Genomic DNA, 18,746 nt, shown 5'->3' with positions numbered 1-18,746 from the left:
CATTTATCCTTTAAGAATTACAAGTTTCTATCCGTGGATCCCTCTCACAGAAAGAATGTTAATAATGTAAATTCCATCTTGAGGATTTATTGTCATAATAAAAAAATAAAGTACTTATGTACTGTATGTTGAATGTATATATTTGTCCGAGTTTTATTCATTTTTTTCTTAATGCATTGCCAAAATGTATATGATCGGGATAAATTATCGGGAATGATTAGAATTGAATCGGGAGCAAAATAAAAGCAATCGGATCGGGAAATATCGGGATCGGCAGATACTTAAACTAAAACGATCGGGAGCAAAAAACATGATTGGAACAACCCTAGTGGCAACCTTTAAATGATGTTAACTTGTGCATGTGCTAATTATGTAAAACTATTAAAAAAAAACAATAATATGTTAGCAGTTTACAAATGCCCTACTGTAAATTTGCAGAAAGAGTCAAAATCTTAGAAGGTTACGATCGGGTAGAAAGCTATTCTGCGGTCCTCAGCATGGCCTCTGACTTTGGTAAGGTCAAAGCCTATTGATTTTGAACAGCGCTCAATGAGACAGCAGGCAGCTCGGTGCAAGAGACACCACTCCAGAACCAGACTTTGGCTTTGTTGCATGAAAGTGGAGGTGCAAAAGTAGGATTTCTATATGACTGGCTCACCACCGAGCAATGTCGTCCTAATATGAACACTCCCCTTGAACAAAGAAGCAGCGGAGGGTGCCTTTGTGGTCTCACACACACGGGGTGCTTCAGTCAATGTGTGATTTTCTAACAGGAGAGTAGATTTGAGAGTCTTGTATGTACGGTACTATATATCCTTTTAATCAGACCCGCCCCCATTGCAATCACCCATCCGGTAGCAGTTTGGGATGAGGGTGACAGAGGGCTAGCACAAAGCCAATTCCGCCCCTGTCATATCTGATCGTCTCTTAGCCGGCAAACGAGCAGCAGTAATGACGCTCACCCGATGGCCCGTTGCACATTTGTGGGGCTAATGTTTGACTGAAATCAATCTGCGATAATGGGCTGGTTGGGGGTAACTGAGCAGACGTGGATCTGGAAGTGGCGGAGTTGTTAAAAATGGAAGTACGCCTCAAATGACTCAGATGGAATATGCTTGTCATATGATGCCCACCCATAATATTTTGGTTTACTGTGTCACTTAACCTAATTGAACATGTCAGTAATATAGTGGTAGTCTGAATGGTCGTCTGTCTCTATACGAGCAGTGTACCGTAACTTCCCGAATATAAGGCGCACCCGTGTATAATGCGCACCCCAAATTTACTTGTAAAATCTAGGGAAAATTATTGTACCCATTTATAATGTGCACCCTAATTTTAGCACCAATAAATAGAAGAATACAAGAAAACAGAGCTCGTGTACAGATACAGAAATGTCATTTTACTGACTGGTGAAACACAGCACAAGCATAGCATATTGGTTGTTCGAAACATACCATAAACTGACAATATTTACGGTAATAATATGATTTGACAACTTCTCCAACTTACCAGAATCTAGGAGAAAACAAAACAGATGTGACTTTTCTTTTAAAGGCTGCTGTATAACTTGATCGTTTCATCATGATGAATAAATGTTTCTTCCATGGATTGATACGGTAAAATGAAAGTGAGAACGTAAGTCGAAAATCCGAGAGAGCTCAACGCTGTCGACACGACAGTAACAATAGGAACTATTGTTATTTGGGTTTGAGTTTCCCAACGGACAGATATAGTTGATGGACACACACAGGAAGTCTGTGTTGTTACGTTTGTTATAGTCCGAGTTGCGGACTCAACGTTGACTCAAATGAGTTCAAGAAACTAAATTCTGTGCTTTATGAAGAGGCAAAAAAGCAGAATTTAACACAGACGAAATCATTCGGCCGATCAGAGTGAAGCATTACCGAAACAAAATGGTGACGTCACGTATCGTAATGGTCGGCAACGGATCGCCACATACGTTTCTTCAACACAAAGTGGCCTTGTCAAAAAAAAAAAAAAAAAAAATATATATATATATATATATATATATATATATATATATTAGGGCTGTCAAATGATAAAATTTTTTTATCGAGTTAATTACAGCTTAAAAATTAATTAATCGTAATTAATCCCAATTCAAACCATCTATAAAATATGCCATATTTTTCTGTAAATTATATATATATTCTGTAAAATAAATTGTTGGAATGGTAAGATAAGACACAAGATGGATATATACATTCAACATACGGTACATAAGGACTGTAGTGGGCATTTCACTCTACTGTCATTTAAATCTGTCTATGCTGTCCTCACTCCGACGCGTCTACTTTTTCCAAAGCTAGACAGCTAGTGAACGACGCCTTAATAATCAGACTTCTTCCTTTTTCATCTGATTTATTAATAAAATAGCCTCAAACCATTGTCCTCTTTAGACCGTCGTAAAACTAACAAAAAAAAGTACACAAGCATTGCATTAGCAACAACGTTAGCTTAACACGCTATACAGGTTCACTAAACATAAACAAAAAGCGTCTCATACAAAAAATATAACATTTCGCTTATAACATAATATGTACATTCTTTACAACAACCATACTTACGGACAAATCTTGTCCAAGGATCATATAAGCACAACATTACAAAGCAGGCGTCAGCCCGAGACGTCGTGCAGCCATATTGAACTGGCAAGTAAACAATAAACCATGTCGCAAAGCGACCACAAGAGTTTGCTGTTAGACAGCACAAAAAGTCTTGCTGTAAAACTTACCAAAAGGCAGAATACTGTCTGAGTGGGACATGTGCGTTAATTGCGTCAAATATTTTAACGTGATTAATTTAAAAAATTAATTACCGCGCGTTAACGCGATAATTTTGACAGCCCTAATATTATATACATATATATATATATATATATATATATATATATACACACATATATACATTAGGGCTGTCAAACGATTAAAATTTTTAATCGAGTTAATTACAGTTTAAATATTCATTAATCGCAATTCAAATTATAAAATATGCCATTTTTTTCTGTAAATTATTGTTGGATATATACATTCAAGATGCGGTGCATAAGTACTGTATTTCTTTATTATAACAATAAATCAACAAGATGGCATTACCATTATTAACATTCTGTTAAAGTGATCCATGGATAGAAAGACTTGTAGTTCTTAAAAGATAAATGTTAGTACTAGTTATAGAAATTTTATATTAAAACCCCTCTTCATGTTTTCGTTTTAATAAAATTTGTAAAATTTTCAAATCAAGAAATAAACTAGTAGCCCGCCATTGTTGATGTCAATAATTACTTACACAATGCTCATGGGGGCTGAAGCCTATAAAATCAGTCGCACCCAAGCGCCAGCAGAGGGCGCCAAACTCCGAAAAACACAACAAGTACACATTTTACTGTGCAGTCATTTTAATCTGTCTGAGCGGGGCATTTGTGCGTTAATTGCGTCAAATATTTTACCGTGATTAATTTTGAAAAATAATTACCGGCCGTTAACGCAATAATTTTGACAGCCCTAATATATATATATATATATATATATATATATATATATATATATACATACACACACACACACACACACACACACACACACACACACACACACACACACACACACACACACACACACACACACACACACACACACGCGCGCACCCCCCCCGCGCACCCCCCCCCCCCCCCACACACACACACTTCTGTCTCCATCCATGTACCCGTTTATAATGCGCACCATGATTTTACAAGTTGATTTTGGGGGAAAAAAGTGCGCGTTATATCCGGGAAATTACGGTAGTTCACTGGCGTGCCAAAATATCGAAATGGTGATATATCGTGATACTCCGTATTCCAAAAGGTTATCGATATGCTCCTGCTAAGAATTGATATATGGCAGACAACACTGACAAGACTGAAAAATCAGTTTCTGCTCTTGCACTCCTCTTTAAAAGAAACTGTTGTATTTTAAGCCATAACTGCTGTGTTTGATAGAACAATATGTCTATATGCTGCCATAGCAGATTCATGCGCATTAAGCCCCTGAACTATTTTTAATTTGTCCGTTTTACCCTGAAAACCACCGTTTACAGACGTTGCGCAACCGCTTGTTTCAACCCAGCCATAAAACGAAAATATTATATTTATTATTCAAAATGTCATTATTAGCTTAGAATCATTAGTTAAGGTCTAATATTTCCTTTGAAAAAAAAAAAAAAACTTTGAAAAATTATTCACTCGCAGATTTTAAACAAATGATATCACAATGAAAAAAATGGTGTCTAAAAAAAGTCACGGATATCCACCTCATAACTATCGCTTAATTGTATTTTTTCTATGAGTGACACATTTTCTCTGATTTGTTAGATGATGAATAACCGATCCAAACAAAGAAAAAAAAAAAAAAGTTTAAAATAATATATGAAAAAGAAAATCTAGACCACTCCTTGATGTCTGCAACTTCTGCATCGCTACCCTTGTTATATGACCATGTTTCACCCATAAAATCCCACAAAATCCAGGTGTGGCCATTCACAGCTGTGTCTTGACACTCGGTGATACATGCTTATTGGAGTTTTTGGATCGAAACAAGGTAAGTATGCGATAATATCTCATTAAAGTCATGGCGTCTCTAATTCTGCTCTCACCTCCAGATAGGGTTTTGCTGTTTAAATTTTTTTTTTTTTTTTAATGCCCTCCTGTTCAAAATTGTTCCCCAGAAAGAACAAAAAAAAAAAAAAAATTTAATCTATTAGTAACACCACAAGCAATGACGAGGAATGTTTTTTATGGAGTGTAAAGCTTTCGGTTAGCGGTTTAGCGAACGTACCTCTGGTGAACATTTCAAAATAAAAGTACGCCATGTTCGTCATATAAATAACGATTTCTGGAGTTAATCACGTATACTTCAGAATTAATATTATAATATGTTGAGTAAATACTACAGAATACAGATTCTACACTAAGAATAGCTTTCAAATGACACTATTCGACAAATATGATTAGCAATGAATAATTATTATACTACTATTATATATATATATATATATATATATATACTGTAGTAGTATACTATAATAATGCTAGAATTTTTGGTAACATTTTATAATAACTATTCGTTTTACTAGTTAATAGATCATTAGTAAACTGCTGATAAATGATTTATTGTTGATTTGTGAAGTATTTGTTAACAGTTTGTTAAGCATTTACAGGATGCTCTTAACCTGAAACAGTTTGTGTAGAGACGTTTCAAGTTTTTGTGTGTAATGTTTGGCATTTCTATCTTTTCATGTTAAGAAATGCCGTTCACTTCAAAAGAAAAGGCATTTTGATAAGTCATTTTGCAGGCAGCGCTCATGTTACATATTTATGAAAATCTGCCATAGAAGCAACAAATATTTGTACTTTTCTTTGTATATTTAACCGATAAAACTTATGACCTTCAACATAAAGTGTATATAGTTTTATTAAGATCCATCAACTAGCATGGGCATTTAGAATGGAGTCAACCATATTGGAACACCCCGTAAATGCTTAACAAACTGTTAACAAATACTTCACAAATCAATAATAAATCATTTATCAACAGTTTACTAATGATCTGTTAACTAGTAAAACGGATAGTTATTATAAAGTGATACCGAATTTTTTTTTTTAAGAATTATTTTGAATAATGTTGGAAAGGCAAAGTCGGTGTTCTGAATCTGTTTGCTTTCCATTCTTTTGCACTCGTAAATGCTATCAGCATTTAACCTCATTGTTTATTTGTGATTAATTAGTTATTTACATGATTATTTGTACTTTCATAAAGAATTTAAGTGTTCCAAAATGGTTTCGTGAATTAATAAGCGTCAACCAAAATGTCATTGCTAGATTAGTCAACTAATCGTAAAACTAGCTGACTGACTAATCAGGAGAAAATTTGTCGTTTAGGATAGCCCTAGTGTACAGGAACATATTTCCTCCACACCCTTCTCACCTTTTTAACCCCTGACCTATGAAGAGGGGCCCCTGGATATGTTCGCCTTAGGCCCCAAAATAGCCAAGTCCACCACTGGTTGTACTGTTGGACTGCAGAACAGCTTGAACTTGTTTGGATGTTAGTGGATTGCCTGGCACGGCCAGACTGTTCTCCCTGTATTTTTCAGACACTGCGAGAATAGTCTGGGACCAGTGTTGTCACAGATTACTTGAAAAAGTAATTTAATTACCGATTACTCCTCAAAAAAGTAATCTAGTTACTTCACTGATGGATTGGACGTCTAGTAGTGTCTAACTCATTCAAATTCTCAGCTGAAGGATTGTAGAAATATCATAAAATAATTACCTGACCCATGTATCGAGAGTCAATGTATGTTGACGTGACTGACATGTTAAGTGGAGTAATGCTAAAATATTATAATATTGCTTGATTGAGAACATCTAAAACATGAGAAATTTCTCATTTCTAGACTACAACATAATTAGTAATGAGATAATTCAGTCATACTTTTTCAGTATTTAAGCACAAGATTGGCCAGCAATGAGGAGTTCCATACTGCATCATCTGGTTTTCATCCTGCAATATGGAATTTACACGAGAGCAACTAACAACACTATAAATTACACATTTCACCCGCGCCGGACAAATATGTGCAGATATATGAGCAAATCTTCCTTTTTATTCACACCAGTCTTGTTTAATGAAGCACTGGGAGATTGCCTTCTCTGCTGTTATTAATCACAGCTTCTCTGCTGCTGATTGAAGAGGCTAATATGAACAGGAATACAAATGAGCGCAGTGGGGGAAATGTGCTGGCTCACTCCAAAATGGCAGAATAACTGAAGTGTCAGATTTCTGGTGTGCTATCCAAACCTTATCTTGAAACATGTTTATTTTATCTTTTTGAGGGGAAGGAGGGAGTTGACGTTAATCACAATTTGGCCGCCTTGGTCTGTTGCAGAGGTTCTTCAGCAACATCATGTGACTCCATCAGACACCATCAATCTCCCATGTTGGGGGGTTCCTCGCCTACATGCATAAGGGGAGTTTAAGGGTGGGCAGGCCCCCCTGGTGGCCAAAAAGTGTCATTGCATAAAATTGACTTTCCGATATATATATATATATATATATATATATGGCGGAAAACACAGACAAGGCTGAAAAAGCAGTTTCTGCTCATGCACCCCTCTTAAAAATAAACTGCTGTATTTTAAGCCAAAAGAACTGTTGTTTGATAGAACAACATGTCTATATGCTGCCATCGCAGATTCATGACGCATTAAGCCCGCGAACTATTTTTAATTTGTCCGTTTTACCCTGAAAACCCCCCCCATTTACAGACGTCGCGCAACCGCTTTTGTTTCAATCCAGCCATAAAACGAAGGTAATTATATTCATTATTCAAAATGTCATTTTTAGCTTCGAATCATTAATTGATGACTAAGATTTCATATAAAAAAAATTTTTAAAAAGCGACTTTAAAAAATTATTTACTCACATATTTTTAAACTTTTAAACAAATCATGTCACCATGAAAAAAAATGGTGTCTGTAAAAAAGTCACGGATATTTACCTCATAACTATCACTTAATTGTATTTTATTTTGTTACTGTCGCATTTTCTCTGGTGTTGGATGATAATAATCGATCTAAGAAAAATAAATTATTTCAAAAACTTTCATATATTTACACTTTTGAACAAGAAAATCTTGACCACTCCTTGATGTCTGCGATTTCTGCATCACGACCCTTGTTATATTACCATGATTCACTCATAAAATCTCCCAAAAATCCAGCTGTGGCCATTCACAGCTCTGTCTTGACACTCAGTGATACATGCCACATGGAGTGTTTGGACCGAAACAAGGTAAGTACGCGATAATATCTCCATTAAGTCATGGCGTCTGTAATTCTGCTCTCACGTGCTCTCACCTCCAGATAGGGTTTTGCTGTTTAATTTTTTTTTTTTTTTTTAAATTCACCTCCTATTCAAAACTGTTCTTTCCCCAGAAATAGAGATTTTAAGCTTGAATGTGTTCAAATTAAGGCTGTCAAACGACTAAAATTTTTAATCGAGTTAATTACAGCTTAAAAATTAATTAATCGTAATTAATTGCAATTAACCGCAATTCAAACACTCTATAAAATATGCCATATTTTTCTGTGAATTATTTTTGGAATGGAAAGACAAGACGGATATATGCATTGTACATACGGTACATAAGGACTGTATTTGTTTATTATAACAAATCAACAAGATGGCATTAACATTATTAACATTCTGTTAAAGCGATCCATGGATAGAAAGACTTAGTTCTTAAAAGAAAAATTTTAGTACAATTTATAGAAATTTTATATCAAAACCCCTCTTAATGTTTTCGTTTTAATCAAATTTGTAAAATTTTCAATCAAAAAATAAACTAGTAGCCCGCCATTGTTGATGTCAATATTTACTTACACAATGCTCATGGATGGCTGAAGCCTATAAAATCAGTCGCACCCAAGCGCCAGCGGAGGGCGGCAAAACTCCATAAAACACAATTAACAAGTGGTGTTTCACTGTACCGTCATTTAAATCTGTCTAAGCGGGTAATCTGCGTTAATTGTGTCAAATATTTTAACGTGATTAATTAAAAAAATTAATTAATGCCCGTTAACGTGATAATTTTGACAGCCCCAGTTCAAATGCAAATATTTGAGTCTCAAATATTTTTTCGGATTCAAAAACTTTTTTTCTATGAATGAATTTTTTTGTTGTTGATTGAAGTGATTTTTTGTTTAAAAATATGTATTTTTTGTTTGAAGCAACTTATTTTTTTGATTGAATAATAAAGACACAAATGTCCTAGCCAAAATAAGGCCCGAATGCAAAACATCATTACTTCAATCAAAAAAATTGCTTCAATTAAAAAAAAAAAAAATTGACTTCAATCCCCCCCCCCCAAAAAAAATAGCTTTCAAAGGCATTTTTTTGAGTTTCAAATTTATTTTTGCATTCAAACACATTTCTTGTGATCGAAAAATGAAGACATAAATTTACCTCCATATTGCTCCGCCCAGGGGATACAATTTTTGACTGGGTTAACTACATTGGCACGACACCGGCGGGCGTACCATATTAAATGGATGACGATCTTGGCGAAAAGTATAGCCGTCCTAAGCAGCCTGATTTAGAATTCCCCTCAAGAATGATGGGAAACAAAAAAACGCTCATTTTCAACTTATCATAAATATTCTTGTAAGTTAATTTTATTGCTGACACTGCGTTTTGGGGTCATCAACATGTTGTGCCCGCCCTGGCCCAAACGTCAAACTCCGCCTATGCCTACATGGTACCCTGGGCAACAAGAGACTTTGGGTAGCCCCCCGGAGGGAAAAAAAAAAAAAAAAACATCGCAAAAAAAAAACAAAAACGGTTGACCCCCAAAATACAGCACATGAAGTATACTTAGCCATACCTGCCAAGTTGTACGGTTTCGGCGTAATTTGTACAAGTGAGCACTGATTTTTAAATGTGTACGCCGTACGTTCAAAATCTGTACGTTTTTCGTGCATTTTTTATTTGCTCCATTCAGATTTTGTCACCGTTTCGGCAACGAGACAATGTACGTTACTACGTTGGTTGAATGACGCGAGAAAAATCAGACACGGAGAAAGAAGAGCGGGAGTAGGAAGGAGGAAAAAGTATTGTGACGCCGTTGCTAACGCAATGCTAGGTGGCTCCAACATTTCCTGACTGTAGCCGACAGCGTACAATCTACACCCACTTGATGCTACGCTAGATATCACATGCATATAGAACTACATGCGAAATGACAGACTCGGCGGTGTTAGTAAACAGCCGCAATTTTAAAGCAGTAGACTTCTCAGAAAAGTAATGTTGTAGTGAACCTTCCTTGCAAACCTAAGTAACTTTTTTATCTAAAATACTCCTAAATTGGCAAAATCTTGACTTGAATCTATCTTAAAATGATCAAACATTTTTAAAACTTTCTTATGTGGAAAGTAGACAGAAAGCTACTTTTTACAGACAAATCTTAGCTGCCTCTTACATTCCTAACCATAAAAAGGGAGACATTCCGCAGCAGGATGGTGCTCCATCGCATACTTCAATTTGTACCTTAAAGTTCCTCAAGGCAAAGAAGATCGAGATCCTCCAAGACTGGCCAGCCCAGTCACCAGACATGAACAGGATGAAAGAGGAAGCATGGAAGACGAAACCCAAGAATGTTGATGAACTCTGGGAGGCATGCGAGACTGCTTTCTTTGATGTTCCTGATGACTTCATCAATAAATTATATGAATCCTTGCCGAAGCCCATTGAAGTCATACAAAATATTAAATTTGGATCTCACAGCACCACTACTTAATTCGCTTATGTTAAGCAGCATATTTTTGTATTTGAAGTACATTTTTTGTTCAATTTTCACACTAATTTCTGTAGGCGACAAAACTTTTGTCTCGCCAAAATTTGACCTTTATGTCTTCATTAAATGTTTTTTTTTTTTTCACTGAAAAAAGATTTTTGTACATTCAACATCATTTGGGAGGGTCTTAGCTTTCATATGAGCCATTTCTGAAAGCAATTGAATAATTAAAAGTCAGGTTATTAGCAATTGTTTCTACAAAATGGATAAGCGACAAGATTTTTGTCAGGGACTGTACTGTGGGACCATTGGACTTGGGATCGGTTGTCGGCGGCTTGTCGCACATCCCCCGCCGGGAGAGCAATATACTTGGTTTATTGCCCTCTTCATATGCCCGGTGTTCTGTCAAAATTCCCACCTGAGATGAAATTGCAACTTTGTGTTAAAAATAGCCGCGAATACAGCGATTACCTAGCAAACACTACAAACTGTGCTTAAATAAAGGACTATTTACTTACGTTTTATCATGGATGGGTAGGTAGAAAAGATCTAAGACACATTCTGTCTGTCATGTTAGCTGCACAACAAATGCACGCCGCTGTTTGTTTACATCGTCACCATGTAGTAAAGCATTATTTTTCATTATATTCGTTTTGACCATGTGGCAGCTATGCGTTCCTCCGACATCGGCCGGTTTGTCCGGCGGTACTCTCCGGCTGCTTCCTAGGCGAGCTCTCCTGTCCGTAGTAGCAGGAGAACGAGCTGTAACTTGCTCTCCGCCGGGCGGGTCGCCGATCGGAGAAGACAATCGACAACCCCGCGGCATTGTGACATGATCCGGGCTAGTTTTTTGTGATTTTTTTGCTTGGAAAAGCAAAAATAAGACTGAGATGTCACTCTGTTCGGGTTAGCATGTCGGCTATCTGTCACGCCTCTTGGTTTGTTTACATTCTCCGAAGCCGGGTAAGGGAAATTACAAAAGCCTGACTTAGGTAGTATAAAATACCGTTCGGGAGGTGCAACAGTAAAGGTGAAGTCGACAGTTTTGACCATTATGGAGTAATTTTGCCATGTTGTACTGAATAAATGCATATTCCATTTAGCACGAGATTGTTATTTGTCATGACCATACCATTTATTTAGCAATTGGGAAAAATACTTCGATAAAAAGAATATCCTTTAAAAATATTGGAGAGACTGAAACAATGACCTTTTGCGGCTCTCTTCGTCGCATTTTCCTCGTTATGAATAATTCCCCCTCAATGGGCTGAATAGTAAAACCGATGAGCCCATTCTCCCGCTGACGTCATCTACCTGTTGGGGACGCTAGAGCCCTATAATGGTAGGCGTGGCTAGACGGCGGATTAAAACACTAATTTCTCATCAACTGCGCTTTGTCAAATTGTTGTATATAGTCGAAACGTCTCAAAATATGATTTTAATTCACATAATAATGCTATTTAAGACTTTTGTATCCTGTCGTACGCACTTTAAGATGCATAAGCCTCTTGGCGGGCCCATGTTGTTGTGTGACTTTTGAACTGTTTTATTTTGGGAAATTATCCCAACACCGTAAGCCTTTTAAAAAAAAACATTTACAAGAACGTGCTGGCAAAAGCCGTGAGTCATTGGTTGTAACTTGTTTTCACAATAGCACTCGTCTGCCATTAAAAGCGAACTAGTTGAGAGGGTGTAAACACTTGTTCCGAGCAAAGACCGCTTATCAAATCAGGAAGAAGCATATTCTTGTCGGCCCTGAAGGAATTTACGTAGCTTTAGCAGGGCTTTATTTGGCACATAGGAGGCTCCCTTGAGACTCTCCTGGTGCTGACACTGCAGCACAAGCGTTGCGTAAAATTGCCTGGAAACACATGCAGCAAAGGCAGGGTGCACTTCACTTCCTCGTCGCCTACATTATATTATGGAAGGAAAATTTACTTTTTAATTGCTTGTTTACAAATACTGGTAGTCCCGTGTTACAACGTACACAATTTATGAGATTTCGACTTTACGACACCAGAGTCTCGTCCGCCATTTTGTCCCCAGTCGTTTTTTTTTTTTAGTCCCTTAAACCAGTGGTCCCCAACCGGTAGCGGTCCGTGGTGCATTTGCTACCGGGCCGCACTATTATTATTTTATTAATGACTACATTTTGGCCAAATTAACTTTGGCGTGTGCCCCTTAATACACCAATATCCCTGTCTACTCTAGATATAATACTGCAGAATAGAATGTCGTCATAGAAATCAGCGCTTGCCCTTGATAATGCCGTATGATGTAGGGCGGGCGCATCACATTTGTTCCTGGAAATAATTAGCCCCCACACTAGAATGACTGAAAAACAGACTTCTTTGGACAGATTTTTTACGGGGAAAAGGGCACCTGACGAGCCAAAAGATGAGCCTACAACCTCGAAGAAAACAAAATCTATGCTACTTTCCAATCACTGAAGACCCACGAACTGTGAAGGAGTGGATTCGTGACCCGTAGGTGAATAATCAGAGTGATTCGACTATGTCTGTGCAACAAGAATATCAGCTTGTAGAGATGGCAAATCATGGCAACCTTAAACGTACATTTGAGATAACTCTACAGAGGTTCTGGATTAAAGTCATTCCGCAATATCCTGGCATCGCTAGGAGAGCACTGAAAACTGCTACAGAGAAGCGGGCTTCTCTCACTCTCCCATCTCGGGACCATCTCGTCTCAACGAAACAAGCTCAGGCCTCCCACTGATTCAGCGGCAAAGTTGTATTTACTAAGCTTGAGAACGATAAACCGATACGACCGGATATCCGGTTTTACAGGTGAGAGATACAGCTGTATCGATAGTAAAGTTACCATTCGACAGTAATTAGCCATTAAATATTCAATGAACAGATAGTAAAGATAGAATTCGGCTATCGCCAGCACAAGAATCGGCTTCTAATGCCTAGTTCAATGCATTGCTTAATATGATAATTATTTCGCTTTTACCTCACATGCTGCACTTGTGTCATTCACCACACAGCGCACTTAGATTGTGACCGCCGTCGTGGTTGCCTCAACTTCCCATTCATTTCGGCAGAACCGCTACTAGTCGCCGTCATTATCCGATCGTCACGCTAACAAAACCACTGTAACGCACGCTCCGTAGGGTTTTCTTCACAGCCCAAAACGAAAACGAAACTAGTAGTGGCAACGAAGCAACATGCTAAAACAATGGACAGTTTGAGCACCGACGCCAGCGACGTCCAGCGATTGATTTTCAACGCACCCAGGAAAACCAAAGTCGGACTTTGAAGTGAGGAAGGCAGTCAGATCTGTTCGCATGGGACAGAGATCGTGAGTTTTTAACCCTGAAAAATAACCCACTACAATGCTGGAAAGGGCGGCACAACCCTCTGGAGATTTTTTTTTTCTTCCACGAAACGCAGTCTACTTAAACATTAACATGTGGATTAGTTGATCTTCCTCAAGAAAAAAATCTTCCCTTCAAAAAAGATATGGACAGTGATGAGGAATAAAGAAAAAAAAAAAATGTGGACGCACAGGCATAAGAGAAAGACTCTGCTGTGTATAAGGTTAAAGTAATTATTATTGACCTGTCTGTCTAAAATGCCATGTTTTTATTCCAATTATACCAGTGGTAAAGCATAATTTATTATTTATTTATGATAACATTGCAGGTTTTTTTTTTTTTTTTCTAGAGCTGCTGCATATAATATTTTTTGTTTGTAAGATGTTTACGTTGAAAGTTTGCACTTAAATTACTTACGTCTTTTGTTCAAAACACCAGGAAATACAGTAATTGAATTACTGCACTTTATTGTTGTCTGTCACTGGAGTTGTATTTTATTATCAATCCCATCCAACAAAATGACGGTCATATAGTAAGCCTTTTTTTTTTTTTTTCATAAAAAAATAAACATCGGTATGAAATTTTGTTGTTTAATTTTGCTATTAGAAATGTGGTCTTTTTTATATGTTTAAAATACTGTACGAACACACACAACAAATGTTTACTATCGTATCGTTTTCACTCTGTATCGAACCGTATCATTCTTAAACTGTATCAAATCGTATCGAATCGCTCGGCCTTAAAAATATCGTTTTTGAATCGAATCGAAACCTATGTATCTAGATACATATCGAATCGGCTTTATGCCAGAGATTCCCAACCCTAGTATTTACCTTGGACTTAACACGACGGGGCTAAAAACAAATGTTATTTCATATTTGCTGTATTTTTTTGCCGCACATTGCCGTTGTTCTGACAAATTTGGCATGTGCGTAACACACCACGAATTTTGCTATTGAAAGTCCGACCTGTATCAAAGTTAGCATAACATTAATATGTGTGAATTTCTCGTGGAGGAGGAAAACAACTGGTGTTCAAACGTCCATCTAGTCTGATTAAACTAGCCTAATTTGCCAAAAGTCAGCTAGTTCAAATTCCAAAAATGGTAATGAATTTACAATTCTCATAGCAAATCGCTCAAACATAACTCCAAACACCATAGCTCCAAACTTAATTACAAATAAATACACAAACATATTAGCTGAAACAACTTACAGCCTTAAGTGAGCCAAACCAGAGTGCAGCTTTCCTTTATCCATATACAGTACGTCTGACTGTTTCTCAGTCATACAAGGCGACAGTTCTGCCAGACCCATCGTTGCCACCAGAGGGCAGTGTATCCTCCATCATTAAACAAAATACAGTACTTTTGGACTTTTTGGATAGTCATTTTGGAGGAGTACTTAGTGGTTAATTATGCGGAAATGCGTGTTACCAGCGTAGGAACGGAAGGCGACCGTGTCAAGAGTGAAATAAAATACCAAGTAATGTTTTGTTTCGTCATTCTGAAAATGTGTTTGTAATGTAGCCTTTCTGCTCTCGGAACGGAATTTCTCTGCCCATAATTTGGAAGCTGGGATAAAGATCCAGAGCCACTTACCTTACAGATGTGATGCTTTTTATTCCACGCTGTGACAGCACACGAGGTAGGCCTGGACAGGAAGGAGCTCGGGACGCCAAGGTTTCCAACCAAACAGCTTCTTTAATCAGAAAAACAGCGACTTCCCCGAAAGAAAGTGGCCAAAATGCGGCACAAGAAGTAACAAGATAAAGGGCAACATTCTCATAAATCAAAATACTTTCTTCCAGGTCTTTTTGTCTAACTCCTTCCATACCTACTCTCTCTCTCCATCTAGTCGTCTTTTATATACTCCTCCAGGCTGGCTGCAATTAAGTGGCTTAAGCAGCCACACCTGGAGGAATTGTAAAGCATGCTGGGAAGCGTAGTGTTTGGGCTGGCCGTCATTTTGACTGGATTCTTCATCTCTGGTCCAAGAATGTAACAGCCCTTCATTCCCTGCCCCCGCGTGATATCCAAGGGTATAGGTTTGCATAGGGACGGTAGGGACATAACACTACCAACTTTTCAGGATGCCTAAATTGTCCCCACCAACTTTTACAGTGTATCACAAAAGTGAGTACACCCCTCGCATTTCTGCAGATATTTAAGTATATGTTTTCATTGGACAACACTGACAAAATGACACTTTGACACAACAAAAAGTAGTCTGTGTGCAGTTTATATAATAATAGAGTTAATTTATTTTACCCTCAAAATAACTCAAAATATAGCCATTAATATCTAAACCCCTGGCAACAAAAGTGAGTACACTCCTTAGTGAAAGTTGTCAATATTAACATACAGTGGGGCAAATAAGTATTTAGTCAACCACCTATTGTGCAAGTTCTCCTGCATGAAAAAATTAGAGACGTCTGTAATTGTCAACATGGGTAAACATCCACCATGAGAGACAGAATGTGGGGGGGAAAAAAACAGAAAATCACATTGTTTGATTTTTAAAGAATTTATTTCAAAATTAAAGTGGAAAATAAGTATTTGGTCACCTACAAACAAGCAAGATTTCTGGCTGTCAAAGAGGTCTAACTTCTAACGAGGTCTAACGAGGCTCCACTCGTTACCTGTATTAATGGCACCCGTTTTAACTCATTATCGGTATAAAAGACACCTGTCCACAAGCTCAGTCAGTCACACTCCAAACTCCACTATGGCCAAGACCAAAGAGCTGTCGAAGGACACCAGAGAGTGGGAAGACTGAATCTGCAATAGGTAAAACGCTGGTTGTAAAGAAATCAACTGTGGGAACAATTATTAGAAAATGGAAGACATAAAAGACCACTGATAATCTCCCTCGATCTGGGGTTCCATGCAAGATCTCACCCCGTGGTGTCAAAATGATAACAAGAACGGTGAGCAAAAACCAGAACCACACGGGAGGACCTAGTGATTGACCTACAGAGAACTGGGGCCACAGTAACAAAGGCTACTAACAGTAACACAATGCGCCGCCAGGGACTCAAATCCTGCACTGCCAAATGTGTCCCCCTGCTGAAGCCGGTACACGTCAAGGCCCGTCTGCAGTTCACTAGAGAGCATTTGGATGATCCAGAAGAGGACTGGGAGAATGTGTTATGGTCAGATGAAACCAAAATAGAACTTTTTGGTAGAAACACCGGTTCTCTTGTTTGGAGGGGAAAGAATACTGAATTGCATCTAAAGAACACCATACCCACTGTGAAGCATGGGGGTGGAAACATCATGTTTTGGGGCTGTTTTTCTGCAAAGGGACTAGGACGACTGATCTGTGTAAAGGAAAGAATGAATGGGGCCATGTATCGAGGTATTTTGAGTGAAAATCTCCTTCCATCAGCAAGGGCATTGAAGATGAGACGTGGCTGGGTTTCTAAGCATGACAATGATCCCAAACACACAGCCAGGGCAACAAAGGAGTGGCTTCGTAAGAAGCATTTCAAGGTCCTGGTGTGGCCTAGCCAGTGTCCGGATCTCAACCCCATAGAAAATCTGTGGAGGGAGTTGAAAGTCCGTGTTGCCCAACAACAGCCCCAAAACATCACTGCTCTAGAGGAGATCTGCATTGAGGAATGGGCCAAAATACATGCAACAGTGTGTGAAAAGCTTGTGAAGAGTTACAGAAAACATTTGGCCTCCGTTATTGCCAACAAAGGGTACATAACAAAGTTTTGGTATTGACCAAATACTTATTTTCCACAATGATTTGCAAATAAATTCTTCAAAAATCAAACAATGTGATTTTCCGTTTTTTTTTTCCACATTTTGTCTCTAATGGTTGAGGTTTACTCATATTGACAATTACAGGCCCCTCTAATATTTTCAAATTAGTGGTTGACTAAATACTTATTTGCCCTACTGTATCTACTCCTCCAACAAGAATGGGCCATGAAAAGTGCTGTGATTCTTTATCTTTGGTGTGTTCAGAGAAAAATGTGTCAGACATATCAAGTCACTTGAAAAGTGATGTAGATTGTCATTTTTTAGTGTCTCCTTTATAACATATCAACCAACACTTCTAATCGCGTTTGTCCCTTTCCACACGTATTACATCAGTCACCCACTCGAGCTTTTTTAATGAAAACACAGGAGAGCAGACTCATTCCACTCGCCCACCCCAACAAAGGAGGTAACAGAGATAAGAATGATGTGTGAGAGACGTGCTAAAGTAAAAAGAAAGAGACAGTGAAATGCAAGGGACTCTTGGGACAAACTGCAGTGAGAAGAGCTTAATTTCCTAGTACCATCTGTTACCACCAGTGCCTGGATTTTGAAAGCTCCACTTGTGTCAAACCTCCCACAACCGCACACCAGTGGAGCTTTGCTCACCCCCATTTCAGACTAGATGAATTAATCCACCTGCCTCTTTTCTAGGTCATCATAAATTCTGTTTAGGCACAAATGGCAGGTAAATTGTGTTTTTATTCTCTAATGCATCCACTCTTTTGCTTCGTAATCAATGGGGGGTGTTGATAGTGTAACCCTTCCTTATGTGGCGCTGGCCTGCACATTATCTTTGATTAACAGTCCATGTTTAATCTCAGCCGTCTGGCATCGATTGAAGATAAAGCCACAGGGAGCCGTGGGTGTATATTTATACTGTACATACACAGGCTCTCATTTCTACTAGGGTACCACGAAAGAGCCTCCGAGGAAGCACATTACCTCGGTTCCAAGCACATGCAGGATTCCAAAACAGAACGTTCGGCCTACATTTTAGGACTCGAGTAGTGTGTCAAATAACATTGGGTTGAATATAGTCAAATCATTTTGGCAAGGCGCACTATAGACAACATTTTGGAACACCCATGAGATGATGGTTTAGGTTAACGTTAAAGACAGTCCAATAAATATGGAAATCAAGACACTTGGTTCCTTTTTTATATGCAGTTTTTATCAAATGTTTATTTCTGAATATTTATGTTTTTCAGCACCACTGATGCTTTGGCTCTTTTCCTCCTTCTGTTGTGAATTTAAATGAGTTGATCACTATTTTATCAC

At 38.0% G+C, this 18,746-nt stretch overlaps 1 protein-coding gene across 2 annotated transcripts in view; it reads right to left on the bottom strand.

Moving 5' to 3' along the window:
- Positions 1-15,524, bottom strand: part of zmiz1a (zinc finger, MIZ-type containing 1a) — a 509,241-nt gene extending 493,717 nt beyond the window's left edge. For both annotated transcript variants that reach the window (XM_057849271.1, XM_057849277.1), the window contains exon 1: positions 15,297-15,524. The gene's annotated coding sequence lies outside the window, so the exon portion shown is untranslated. The remainder of the gene's footprint in view (positions 1-15,296) is intronic.
- Between the last annotated feature and the right edge of the window lie 3,222 nt (positions 15,525-18,746).

Source organism: Corythoichthys intestinalis, chromosome 10, assembly GCF_030265065.1.
Source record: "Corythoichthys intestinalis isolate RoL2023-P3 chromosome 10, ASM3026506v1, whole genome shotgun sequence".
Taxonomy (NCBI): domain Eukaryota; kingdom Metazoa; phylum Chordata; class Actinopteri; order Syngnathiformes; family Syngnathidae; genus Corythoichthys; species Corythoichthys intestinalis.
The sequence above is the reverse complement of the archived record's forward strand: the minus strand, read 5'-3'. Positions and strand labels throughout refer to the sequence as shown.